This window comes from Neltuma alba, unplaced genomic scaffold (genome assembly GCF_004799145.2).
Source record: "Neltuma alba isolate B1F8T4 unplaced genomic scaffold, ASM479914v2 tig00010339_pilon, whole genome shotgun sequence".
Classification (NCBI taxonomy): domain Eukaryota; kingdom Viridiplantae; phylum Streptophyta; class Magnoliopsida; order Fabales; family Fabaceae; genus Neltuma; species Neltuma alba.
Genome location: NW_021635249.1, coordinates 930,086 through 944,482, shown reverse-complemented (window position 1 = coordinate 944,482; position 14,397 = coordinate 930,086).

Genomic DNA, 14,397 nt, shown 5'->3' with positions numbered 1-14,397 from the left:
AATTTTCTAGAATTAGTTATGATTTTTCAAAGTTGGACTTGTAATCTGAAAACTGGACAGTGAACAGTAATTTTCCGAAAATTAACGTCCAAATTGAAAATTTTAAGTTTAAGACCATCCAAAGTGGTTTGGAATGGTTCTAAATGACTGCTAAGGTACTATATAAGTAAGGTGTGACACTACCCATAAGGTTACAAACCCACTCAAGAGTCCATACTCTTGAGTTACACTTAGAAAATGATTAAAAAAATGATATATTAGTCTCTCTTACAGAGTAAATGAATGAGAAACAATGAAGCTCAGTAAAGACGAAAACAGAGTATTGAATGCAACAGTAAAATATTTATAGAAGGTAGCTCACGTATTCAATAATTCGCATTCAATGCTTCTTGGTGCCTTTTATAGTTGTGGAAGTTTAATAACCATTAGACGGAAGAGCTTCTAGCCATTGAGAGCTTGGTTGCGTGTTTTCTCAGTTGTAGTGGTATTCACCATTTAATACTTCTAACATAGTAGGTTGACGCTACTGAATAACCGTTGGATAACTGTTGAATTTGTAAGGAATTAAAAGACACGTAGCGGAAAATAACTTTAAAATTTTCAATCCCTTGCCCGGATCTACCGATTGTGTTTAAGTCAAGTAGTAAGAGGTGTTACCTACGGTATTCAAATCGTTGGTGGCTCAGGGATTCCGACGTTCGGGATGCCTATGCTCTCCTTTTGTTCATGAGAAGTCGACAACTCAGATCGGCTTCCTCTACCGGTATCCACACGAACAGTGTTCCAATCACGAATGACGTGCTAGCGCCTCTTGTCCTTCTAGGGCTTTTCCAAGAATCCGTTCTCACCGTTTCTATTTTGGCCATTTCTTATCTGCAAACCTTTTGCTCTCTCACACACCTAAAACCCTAGCTCCTAAATATCAAATATATAGGATGCTATTGGTATTATGAAGGATATTGGATTTCAGAATTAATCCTAAATTAATTCCGAAATTAATACAATATCATATATTGCATAATCTGATAAGAAATCAATTAAATAAATACGGTTTATATTAAATCCGTCCGACAGATTTAATTCACCTATCCATTTAATTCAAAATAAAGATATGACAGAATTATATTTGATTTATTCTAACAAATCAAATTTGAGATATTATATTATACCATATCAATCTAAAAGTGATAGAGATTTAATTTATCCTTATAAATCAAATCTTATAAATATCTCTTATATCATATATATATATATATATATACAAATTTATATATATATACATGTCCACTCTAGATTATTCATTGAATCTGGACATATCTTAGATTCAATGAATATGGACATCATAGCTCGTGTTGGGCTATTTTGTGTGAGACCCTGTAAGCCCATATGAAGTTGGCAGTGGGCCATTTACTATAATGACTCACAAGTCGTAAGCGGTCTCTAGCAAGACATCTCAACTACCTAAATCATATGAGGATCGATGAACGATGTAACCTTTCATACAACCATATCACGTCCCTTTTGTCACATGACATTTTGGTCATGGATGAGGCATGGAGAATGTCATCCTCCTATTCCTGACCATTACTTTCTCGATCCCTGAGTAGTCTGAGTATAGAAACGGAACTACCTTTCCATTATAGTATAGCCATACATTTCTCAGACTCACTCATCGAGGGGCCCAGTAATATCTCTCTACGAATGTGAGGGACAAATTCCATCTTGACCATTCACATTCCTTCGCATGAAAAATCACTGAGCCTGAACATAGTCTTTATGATCACTCGGTCAAAAGTGACTTTTGACTAGGTCAAAGCTGAGCGTTTCTCATGTAAGAATCCATGATGATCTCAGGTCAAAGGGCATAGTGACATGGTTTGTATATGAGAGAAGCTTATGACTTAACCCATGCAGCTCTCTCATAGCAGGTCAATCCAACACCTTGTACTTTTACATGTGCCTATGACTTTGATTTATATCTCTATACATCTTCAAAGTCATACTGGTCTTATTTCATCTCTGCTCCCACATAGATGACTGACTAGGGACATTTAGGATAAAATCATGACTTATCGAAGGATAGTCATCACAGTAAACATGTAAATAATATGATAACATAATTAAGAAATTCATAAATCAACAATGTTCATAACACAATGATTGGCCCCTAGGGCACAATTTCCAACAGAACTTTCTTCGTAATCTGTAACAATACTTGAATCTAACAAGTTTTCCCTTCATAATGAAATTCAGGAAGATAACTGATAAAATGATAGTAATATTCTTTTGGTAGGATAGAAGCAAATCAATCAAACATCAAATCCAATATAACTATGAATTGATCAACCTTGATCGAAGACATGATCGATAACTGGTTTATCGATTACTTTATTGATTAATTAAGATGAAATATTTTGAAACATATAACTATATTTATCAATCAAATTATAGATTAACTCATGATCGAACAAGTAATCGATAAATGAAGAGAATGACTCATTAAAGATTATGTAGAGAAGAGACTCAAGGTCAACTATGATTTTGAACTCCTTAAAATAGAGTATTAAGTTAATCAGCAAGGCTGAGAAAGGCTCAAAGAGAAATATTCAGAAGATTTTTAGATCTCACTGTAGCTTCTGGTATTGAAATAGTTGGATCTTTTATCGAATAATTGATCAAAAGTGTTAGATAGATTAATTTATCGATAAAGATAAGTAAGAGTGAATTTGATTTTCAAGGTATATTGATTGAAAACTTTATTGATAAATGGATGACAGAAGACTTGATCAATAAAATAAAGTTTAACAAAGATTTTCATAAAGAGCACAAATCTTAAAATGATCGAGTAAGTGATCGAATAAGGTTTGATCGATCAAGTGATCGATAAAAAATGCAGTCAAGAAACTTAGTTATGAAATGCCAGGAAATGTTTGATCGATCATGTTATGTGAAAACAGAATATTCAGAGGATTGGATTATTGATCAATTTATCGAAAAAATTAATGATCGATCAAGTGATCGAAGAAGGACTTAAATAGTTTAAATCAGTGAAAAGGTAGTGATTGATCATTTGATCAATCAATGGTGGATCGATCAATTGATCGATAAAGTAGTTTTCAAAAATACTTCACCAGAAGAAAAATATTGATAAGCAGGTGAGAGATTATGCAATGATAGAATATGTTATCGATAAAACTGTGATCAATAAAGTGATCGAAAAATGGTGATTAGAACACAATATAATGAGAGTAGGAAGCTTTACCATTTATTTGTCTTCTCATCGATAACATATTTATCGATCAAGTGATCGATAAACACTTACCAAAACTTGTATCCCATTATCTGTCAGTTGTTTGATCATTAGATTATCGATCAATTAATCAATAATTTTCTGCAAACTTCTATACAAAATAGTGTTAATGATGATTGATCAATTGATTGATCAACACATACAAATTTGATTTTTCTATCAGGTTATCGATTAACATTTTTGCTAAGTCTCTTATTAGCACAGGAATTTTATCTATCAAGTGATCGATAAACCCTTGATCCATCAGGTGATCGATCAATTTACTAAAATATAGATTCTTTAATTTGTTATCATCAAAACCTTAAATCTAACAATACCAATGTATTTAAGCAATTTTTGTTTTGTAAGACCATAATGAAAACATAATTTTTGTTTTTCTTCTAAACAAATTCCCCATCCTTAAAAACCTTTTAATAATAAAATAGAAGTTTTTTTTAAAAAAGTAAGAAAGGGGGTCTACAGACTTAGGTGGCGTGAGACCCACCCCTAAGCTTATTGGTCAACATGAAGACACCACTACACCTATGGTGACATATGAAGTTCAACGAAGTACTTCATGGAGTCAACAAAGGCTTGTAAGGCAGTACATGAACGTCACGTACCTTCTTATAAGAATGGCCTTTGTTATAGCTTTCCATTTTTCATTAATTTTTGAATCCTAGAGCTTTTAGGGGCATGGTTTGATCCAAAAATTCCCTAAATTAATGAGCTTCACATTGATATAGACAATTCTACAAATAATGTGCGTGTTTTTACTATATTTTTTCATTTTTTGACCATTTTGGGGCTTCCTACTTATTTTCTTCAAAAACAATTCTAATTAAATATAATTAATGAGGGATAGCCTAGTCACAACTCTGATATTCTCCACTTTTTTATAATAAAACTGATGACACAAGAAGTTAAGAAGCATAGAGTATCAATAAAAAGAAGAAGCCTTTATCTGTTTAAGGCTCTAATATCCCTGAGGATATGAAAGGTGATGAGGAGGAGCCCATGCCTGTCAAGGCGATTAGCGAAGACGTAGACAAAAAAATTGATGAAGAGTTCATCAAGTAAGTAGCAAAAAGGGATGCTCGTGATGACAAATAGGTGGGAGATCTACATGATGACCTATGTTGATACACATCAAGTATCACAAACCATAGCGATACTGTGTTTTATGCAGATATGATAATCTAATATCATAAGGCGCTGGTTAGATGGGGTACCAATTTCACCACAAGCTCTTAAAAGGCTATCATTAGGAAGCACTTGGAAAGCATTCCCATGGAACATAGAGAGACTTTATTTAACCATACTTTTTAGCTTTAAATCTTGGTTGTGCTTGTTAAATGCTTTTTGTTGAGGGTCGTTACATTTTCAATGGATCTTTTTAAAATGCAAACTTTATCGCAATTATTTGATGATTTTTTATTAATAACATTTTATCTTTTAATTGCTTTGAGTGGCGGCTACATTTGGATTGTGAAATCCAAATGCTTAAACATGGGGATAAGTTTAAACAAACCAACTATGAGAAGATGAGAAGAGAACCAATATGAATGAGATGGGAGCCAACCTAATTGACTCCTAATTACAAAATTGGTAACTTTTTCATCCAATTACTCTTGGTTTTGTTTGAATGTTAAATCATTATTGTATGCCATTGTTTTAAGCACATAATTGTCTATCAAATAGTGATATGTTGTAAATAGCTACAAAGTCCATAATAGCTAAGCTGAATAAAGGCAATAAGCTAAACGAAGGTAATTACGATATATGGTACTGTAAAATCTCCTATGTCCTAGAGGAGCAAGACTTTATAGATGTCTTATCAACTGTGCTCTAATAATTGAATACCAGAGCATCACAGAGGGAGCAAGAGGCATACTGCTTAGAAATGAAAAACAATATTGCTCAGGTGACCATGCTAAGTGCCATGGCGGATGACATTATGTGAGTTTGAAGATTGTGCGACTACTAAAGCTACGTGAATAACCTTAAAAGTTAAGTTTGATGACATTTTTGCCACTCAGCTGAGGAGGCTTACCATTAAGCTTGACACTTACAAGCTTAGACAACACTTAAGGGATACATCAAACATGATTACAGAGTTAAAAGTGGTAGGGCATGCTCTTTCTGATAAGTAGTAAGTTCAGGTCATTATAAGATCACTTTCAGTTAGCTTGGAGCTTATGAAGGTCAACCTCATCACAACAAAAGCATAGTAACCTTCACAGATGTGGCATACCATGTCAAACTTGAGGATGAAGGGTTAGAGGCTGTGAAGTCACCAACCAAGCATACTCAGCTAAAAGCAAGGAGCTTTCATCCTCTAAACATCCGTCACAAAAGGGAAGAAATCCCAACAAAAAGGAAAAGAGGAGCCCAAAGGACTAGAAAAGCAAGAAAACCTTTAAGAAAGGCAAGAGGCTTGCCAAGAAGAAATTTGACTTGGCGAATGTCAAGTGCTATGCTTGTCATAAGAAGTGACACTTTGCCAAAGACTGCCCTGAGTAAAAAGTATTAGTTTCAAACCTTTCACATTTTTCATATGTTCTTAGTCTTGCTTTTATAGCAGAAGCTAATCCTATGTGGGTTATAGACTGAGATGTAATAGACCATATGAGTAGAGACCGTGGATACTTCATATATTTTCATTGATTACCTGCTAAGGGCAAATGGCTTTATGTTAGAAATGAGACAAGGGTGAAAATGAAAGGGAACAACACGTGCAAGTTGACTCTACAAGGAAGACAAATCCTAATTTTAGAAGATGTTCCCTAAGCTCTAGATATTCGTAAAATCTTATATCTGTCATGTCATTAATTAAGTTTCTCTTTGGTGTTCACTTTCATAATTATGTTATTAACATTAAATATGGGACTAAATTTATCGGATTAGATTATGCTTTGGATGAATTTTTCATTTTGGAGAGTTGTAATAATAATTTCAATTCTAATTCTTGCTATGCTATTACTTTTGATACTAACTACGTTGTATAGAACACTAGACTTAGACACATTGGTCTAGAATGCATTATCAAACTAGCAAAGAAGGGTTTTTTTGGGAAATATATCCAAGAAGAAAAGTCTCTGTGTGAGTATTGCTTAGTTGAAAAGCCACAAGAAAGCCTTTTAGAAAGGCATCTAGAGCAAAATATCCTCTATACTTAGTATAATTTGACATTTGTGGACTTACAAGTGTGAGGACAAGACATTGAGCTTGAAATTTCATTACCTTCATCAACAATTTCTCATGATATGGCCATATCTATCTAATCTCACACAAGTCAAGGGCTCTAGAATGTTTCAAGAAATACCTCAACCTTATAGAAAATCAGTTAGATTACAAAGTTAAGGCCTTAAGAACTGATAGGGGTAAAGAGTATTAGTTTGACCATTTTAAAGCACTATGTGATGATAAAAGAATAGCTAGGAAAATAAATGTTCAAGTTATCCCACAACAAAATAAGGTTGCTGAGAGTAGAAATTTAAACACTTCTTGATATGGTTAGGTCCAGATTGGCTCAAATAGAGCTACCAATCTCATACTTGGGAGATATACTTTCAACTACAGCCTTCACCATGTGCTCCCAAAATCAATTACCTCAATGCCCTATAAGCTAAAGATGGGACACAAGCTAGACCTGAGTATCCAGAGAGTTTAGGGATATGCTGCATATGTTCATGACTCCTCCTATAAGTCTGGAAAATTAGGGCCAAGAGGTAAGAAGTATATTTTCATACGCCACTCAAAACATTCAAAAGGGTACATCTTCATTAGTGAAAATGACAATAGCTCAATGACTGAGATAATCTCAAAGGATGCCACATTCTTACAGATAGAATTTCCTAGCAAAAGGAGCATTGTTTGTGCTAAATATCTATACGAGAATAATGATCATGAGAAAGCAATAAACATTCCTCAATTTACTAATTTGATTGGGAGGGTTGAGACATTTTCACAAGAAAACCTCACTCAGATATAAACATAGGGAGAGAATTCTGCACAAGAAACCCCAGTCTGAAGAAGTAAAAGGGATAAAACTATCCAAAGGCATGTTTTAGCTAATGGGATAGCTCTCATTACTAGCCCAAAAGATGACAGGAAAGATCCTAAAAGTGTTTAAGAGGCATTGACAAGACTTACTAAGGAAAAAATGGCAAAGTGCCATATAGGAGGAAATAGATTTAATGAAATCTAACCAAATATAGGAGTTAGTTGATCTACCACCTGGCTGAAAGGCTATTGGAAATAAGTAGATTCTCAAATATAAGAGAAAAGCATATGGATCAATCAGTAAACCCAAAGCACACATATTGGCAAAAGGGTATACATAATAGGGAGGGGTTGATTATGAGGATACTTTTTCACTCATTATACATTTTAATTCAATGAGAATGATCTTGGCTTTAGTTACAAGTTTGGACTTAGAACTATATTAGATGGATATGAAAACTACTTTCCTTAATGGAGATTTAGATGAAGAGATCTACATGAGGCAACTAGAAGGCTTCATGGAAAAAGAAAAAAAGGAGAAATTTTATAAGCTCCTAAGGTCTATTTATAGATTGAAACAATCATTTAGATAGTAGTATTTAAAATTCCACAGAGTGTTAACCTGTTCAATTTTGAGATAATAGAGGAGGATCACTACATACATATAGAGCAGTAGGGAAAAGATTTTGTTATCTTATCCTTATATGTTGATGACATATTGCTAGTTGGATCAAGTTTGAAAGCAGTTAAAGCAATTAAAGACTAGTTGTCTTTGAATTTTCAAATGAAAGACATGGGCAAGGCAAAATATATCTTAGGAGTCAAGATAAAGAGGGATCACTCAACAAAGTTATTGTCTTTATCTCAAAAGACGTACATAACTAAAATCCTTAAATGGTTCAACATGAAAGACTGTAAACCTATAGATACCCTTGTTATTAGGGGACATAACCTAACTAAGAATACATACCCTATAAAAGAATCTGATATAGAGTGCATGAAAAAAGTCACATACCCAAGTACAGTAGGTAGTTTGATGTACAAAATACTGTGTACAAGATCAGACATACATTTTGTAGTTGGACTTGTAAGCCGTTTCTTGTCAAACCTAGGCGTGAAACAATAGGAAGCCATAAACGGAATCATGAGGTGCTTAAAAGGAACCATGGACTCCAAGTTGCTATGGTGGCAATAACTTGTTCTTAAAAGGATTCTTTGATGTTAATTAGATCAGAAATCTCGATAAGTGCCACTCTACTTTAGGATATGCATTCTTCCTAGGCAACAGAGCAATTTCCTGGAAAAGTAAAAAGCAGACATGCGCGTCTTTATCTTCCATAAAAGTAGGATATGTGGTGTGTTCTATAGTCATTCAAGAAGCTGTATGGCTAAAGAGGTTCTTAGAGTGATTAACAGTGAATAATGTAGACAAAAGACTAGTTCTCATACATTTTGGTAGCCAAGCAGCAATAGCTTACACTAAGAACCTAAAGTATCACAGTAAGACCAAACAAATAGACATTAAATATAATTTTGTAAGAGATATAATTACTAAGAAGCAAGTGACTATTTAATACCTTTCTATTCAAAAGATGTTAGCTGATAGCCTTATAAAGCCCACAGCAGTATGTAAAGGCTACAGGTGTGCGAAAAGCTTTTTTGTTTCAAATCATTCAATGGTATGCAATGCTTATACTGTTGTATAAGATAAAGGTTGACTTTCCTATATGAGTAACAACCTTTAAACATTCATGAGAATTTATGTGATCACCAACCATATAGTAAGAACCATAGAATGGTTGAGAAATATCACCACACACATGTCACCTCAAGTGAGCTTCAGATGAGACCTACATATAAAATAGGTCAAATCATGAATAGCCACACATTGCATGAAACCTATGGTAAGATAAAACAAAAAAACTCAACTTGAAAGATGTCATAGTTTGTCGAGCGAAGAGTTCTAGTTTAAGCACTAAGTGCACCTAGAACTAATGTTTGCACGATGGCAATAAAGAAAAATGACACACGCTCTTAACAAATTAAGATGAGTATCATGACATTCAATTCAAATTGCATATGTTTTTACATATAAACTACAACTGGTATGCAAGCGAGAAGATCCTTGTCCCACTCTAATGTGAGTTCCTGAAAGGAATAAACCTTTCATGATGCCTTTAAGACTTAGATAGTGTAATGAAGGGACAACCTAGTGCTTGCCAGCTTAGCTTGCATCCTATGAGTATGGGAGATTTGGTCTAAAGGGCCAAATGCCAAGAAAGCAACAAAGTTGTACCTGAGTGATGGTTTGTCAGAAAGAAGATTGACCCTGAATTACATAATCATGCTAGTATATGTGAAATGTTCCTTATAAGTAATTTGAGCAGCTTATAAGTATGGATGCTATGCATATAAGTGGGTGATTTGAGTCAGATAAACCTAACTCGAGATGGATTAGACACGCCATAAGAAAAGTATAATGGTAAATTTAAGGCATTTGAGGCAATATCTAAACACACCTGGGATGTCCTTGTGCACTGGCTCTACCTCAGGAGTTTCTAGTAAACAAGCCTCTAAAGTTGAAGACGTCATGCCCACATGATCATAACAAACCACCAAGCATGAAATGAGAAGAAGAATCACATGATGGTTGACCAATCAAGTGCGAGTGGGAGATGTTAGACATTGGGTCCGAGTATTAGATTTAAGGTTTTAATGATAATAAAGTCTGCATTTCATTACTGATAAATAGTTATCGATAACCTGTTGGATAATTGAATTGTTCGATCACTATTGGATAAATGGTTGAATGTCTTTGAGAATAGTTATTGTTAAGTCTTTATTGATAACTTGATGGATAAATGAAGTTTTGAACCATCTTTCAGATAAATGGTAAGTTTCTTTGCATACTGATAGGCATTTATCGATGACCTTATCGATAAATGAGGTTTTCGATCAACTTTCAGATAAATGGGTAAGTTTCAATGAACTATATCATGTTAAAACACTTTATGAGTTATCCAAGCTTTTATCAGTTTCTATAATACTCGATAACTTGATCTAAAACTGAGTAAATATCACTTTTCATGTTGTTCGATAAGCTATTCGATAAATTGTTCCAAGTTCTCTAAAATTTTCAAATTTTATTCTGAAATTAATCAATAACCTTATCGATAACCATATTTATCGATCACTTAATTGATAAATGCACTTATCGATCACCTTATAGATTGTCACACCTTACTTATATAGTACCTTAGCATTCATTTAGAACCATTCCAGACCATGTTGGATGGTCTTACACTTCACTGTCCAGTTTTCAAATTACAGGTTCAACTTTGAAAAATCATAACTAATTCTAGAAAACTCGTATGGAGGTGTTCCAAAATTCTACAAAAATATCTTTCAATTCTCTTTAAGAAAAAAATATTCAAATGAACTCATCCTCATTGAAAACGTACATTTTATTGGATTAAGATTACTATTCGTTTGGTAAAATCTGGACTTTCCAGATTCTGCGCCTTAACTTTGAAAATTCATATCTCTTCGTATACACATCCAAATAAGGTAATTTACCACTCATTTTAAAGCTTGGGATGTGCAATATAAGTATACCAAAATTTGTAGCTTAACTCATTCATATGATAGGTCAAACTGAAACTCGAAACTAACTGCTCCATGACCTACGTTTTATCCCTTAACATCTCTTTACTTTAATTCTTTTTATTTCTTTGGCATACCTAACATGGGCTTACTTTCTCCCATTCATGCTCATACATTCCTCTACATGCCATAAGCTTTATAATTAAATACATGGCATTCACAACATAATTATAACATAGGAGAATTATACATTGAATATTAGTATCAATCATTAGCATCAATAATTCTCCACTTCTTCTCCTTGCTTCTCATGCCATTAGTGCCCATCATTGATTGACCTAAAGGGTTGGTTACGAAGGGGTGAGATTCAGGAGAATCTCAGTAGCAAACATTACCACATACATGCACAAGATGGATGCTAGTGTATGGTATGTAGTTTTTCATAAACTTAAGTTAACTAGTGACATGCCATCATGCTTTATGCTTGGTATAAAATGCATGGCCATGGGAACATATTAAAAATAGCATTTCTAGCAACAATCATCATGTCACAACATCATTGAAATAACAAATACAAACCAACACATGAGCATACCATGTCAAGCACATAAAGGGTAAGTTCACTACCTTGCACCTCAAGCTTTCCTCTTACTTTCCCTTTGACTCCCTTGACTTTCCAACCATGTGGGCATTCGGTCAACATCACCAAACATCCTCTTGGATGTTCCAAAGGTCCTAAACATAACCATAATGATCACACAATCTATTAGGACCATTAGATTACATAAAGCTCAAGACTGGCTTTCTTGAACCTCAACCCCTTCTCTTAGTCTTAGGGTTTTCTTTCTAACTTTTCTAATATAAATCTCATCATTTCCCATCCTTAAGATCCATTTCTTATCAATTAGGACAACTTTAGATGGCATTAGATTCAAGAAGATCAAATCTGAAATTTTGGTTCATGAGTACTGTTCACGCAGAATCTCCAGAATTTTTTGCTCAACTTTGAAAATTCATAATTAAATCTAGAAAAATCCAAATTGAGTGCTTCCAAGTCTCACTGAAATCTCCTTAAGTTAAATTTAAAGGAAATATAGTTTCAGAAACCAATTCTATGCCAAACAGTACCAGAATTGTACAGAACTTGACACTCTTCCAAAAGTTCAACACTGTTTCCAGATTTCAAACCCTAACTTTGAAAAATCACCATAAATTGTACACATATCCAAATGAAGTGTTCTACCCATGGATTTAAAGCTCATAGAGTGTAATTTAAGCATGCCAAATTTCAAAACCAGATATGAACAGTAACTAATTCGAAATAGGTATCAAATCAGCACGTAATTCTTCCAATTTTTACATAGATCCACTTGGATCTACCATACTTTGAGGTATTCTAGCAAGATCTAACAACCAAACTCCCTTCCCCACTCATCAACCATTTCGACCAGCCATCAACAGGAAGAGAAGACAGATTTTTCAACCTTAAAAGAGAAGGAAAACAAGACAAGAACACATTTAGAACCAATATCTCACCTTGAATCCTTGATTGATGACCAAAGTTGATAGCTTTCCTTGGTTCTCCTTCCAAAACCCTCTCTTTTCTTCTCCTCTTTGCCTTGGACGAAATTCCCATCTAATTTGGGGGAGAGATGAGCTCCTTAGTGCTTTCAAAATATCTCATCTACCACATTTAATGAAAGTCCAAGTGTCAAATGCCTAAGCCTTCTTGAAACTTCTCTCTTAATTAACTTAATTCATAATATAATTACATTCCAAAGTCAACATCCTCTCCATTGATAGCTTGACACTTGGAAAGCTTTAATTACCATCCATTAAAGTCTTGACAAGTGGCGACTTGTGGGCCAAGTAAAGTGCAAGACTCTGATTAACACTTTATCGGTGCACTTTTACTCCAGGTTTAACTTCTTTTCTATAATTTCAGTGCTATGGCCTCTGTAATTATTTTCTGTCAGATCCATAAATTTCCTTTAATTCTAGAGAGTATCTATGAATTTTCTTAGGCCATAACACTTCCTTTAAGCCTTGTATAAAATTCATTTACTAAAACACCCTTTTATCGGCAAAACCGGCTCTTTAATTTATTAAAGCCACTCCACTGGCCTTTTGGTTGCGGGACTAATTTTATAAATTAGTACGACCTTCTAACCATTTAATCTCATTTTTATATACATTTTTTGAGGTCTCTTGCTATTTTAAATAATTACCTCAAATGGTATACTTTTTACTGGTAATAATCTCATAAATTCCATTGAAGCTGTCTCAGGGGTATTTTCGTCTTTTCTCTTCACAGAAGAGCCTTAGAATATTATTTTCCTTTTTTTTTTGGAATTTTCTTAGAATTCTCTGTGTACTCTTCCATTTTTATCCATGTTGGTCATAACTTTCAGAATTTACAGTTTAGTCCATGGATGAATTTTTGGAGTTCTGGATTGAATAAAATGCTCCAGTCAAATATTAAATAATTTTGTCCCCTAAATAGGAGACAAAACCAAAGAAAATATCTAAGAGCCATCATGACGATGCTGAGTCAGCATGCTGAGTCATCAAGCGTAATCATGACACCGACGAGTCATCATGCTAAGTCACCAAGCGTAATCATGACACCTACGAGTCATCATGCTGAGTCACCAGAAGATATTTATGGACAGCATAAAAATCAGAACGCAGTATGGGAATATTTTCGACAGTCTTTTGTCTACCCGTTATAGTGAAATCTCTACTGCATGACTCAGTAAGGTTATGTAGCCTGTCAGTAGAGCTAATTATTTTCATCTATGCTCCTTGAGATGGCGCCATATATGTACCTTTTATTGGCCAGAATTTTAAGAAGAAGTTGTCCCAACGGTACAGGGTAAGTCAGGACTCGAAAAGTATCTGATATGGTGCAAGATTGGCTTGATAGGTGGAGAAATAATTAAGAAAATATTTTTGCACGAATTTTCCATTTATTTTCTCCCTATTTTAATACCATAAATGATGAAAGGACATGAAAGTGACAAGTGTACGGTTAGATGAGAAAAAGAAAATATTACGTGTACGGCTAGATGGAAGACACATGTGCGGTTGGATTAAAGACATGTGGCTTGATGATGTAAGCATGATGTCATCATGATGAGGTAAGCATGACGTCATAGGACACTTGTCATGGTAAGATCAAAAGAGAAAATGGACGGTCCAGATCAAGCCACGTATTTTTAAGATCAACGGTCCAGATTCAGTCTGTTTTTCTATAAATACCCCCTCCCCTCCCTACCATTTCGTCCAAGCATAAGGAATCCATGGGGAAGCTCTTGCAAAATGCTTTCTAGAGAGAAAAAGAAGAGGGAGAAAGAAAGGCCAAGTGGTTCCAAGCCAGATCAAACTCTAAAACAAGGTATGTGATGGTTATAACACCTGATTTTATGCCTATTTCGGATTAGTTACTGTGCGTATCTGATTCTGAAATTTTGGATGCTTAAAGTACACTCTGTGAGCTT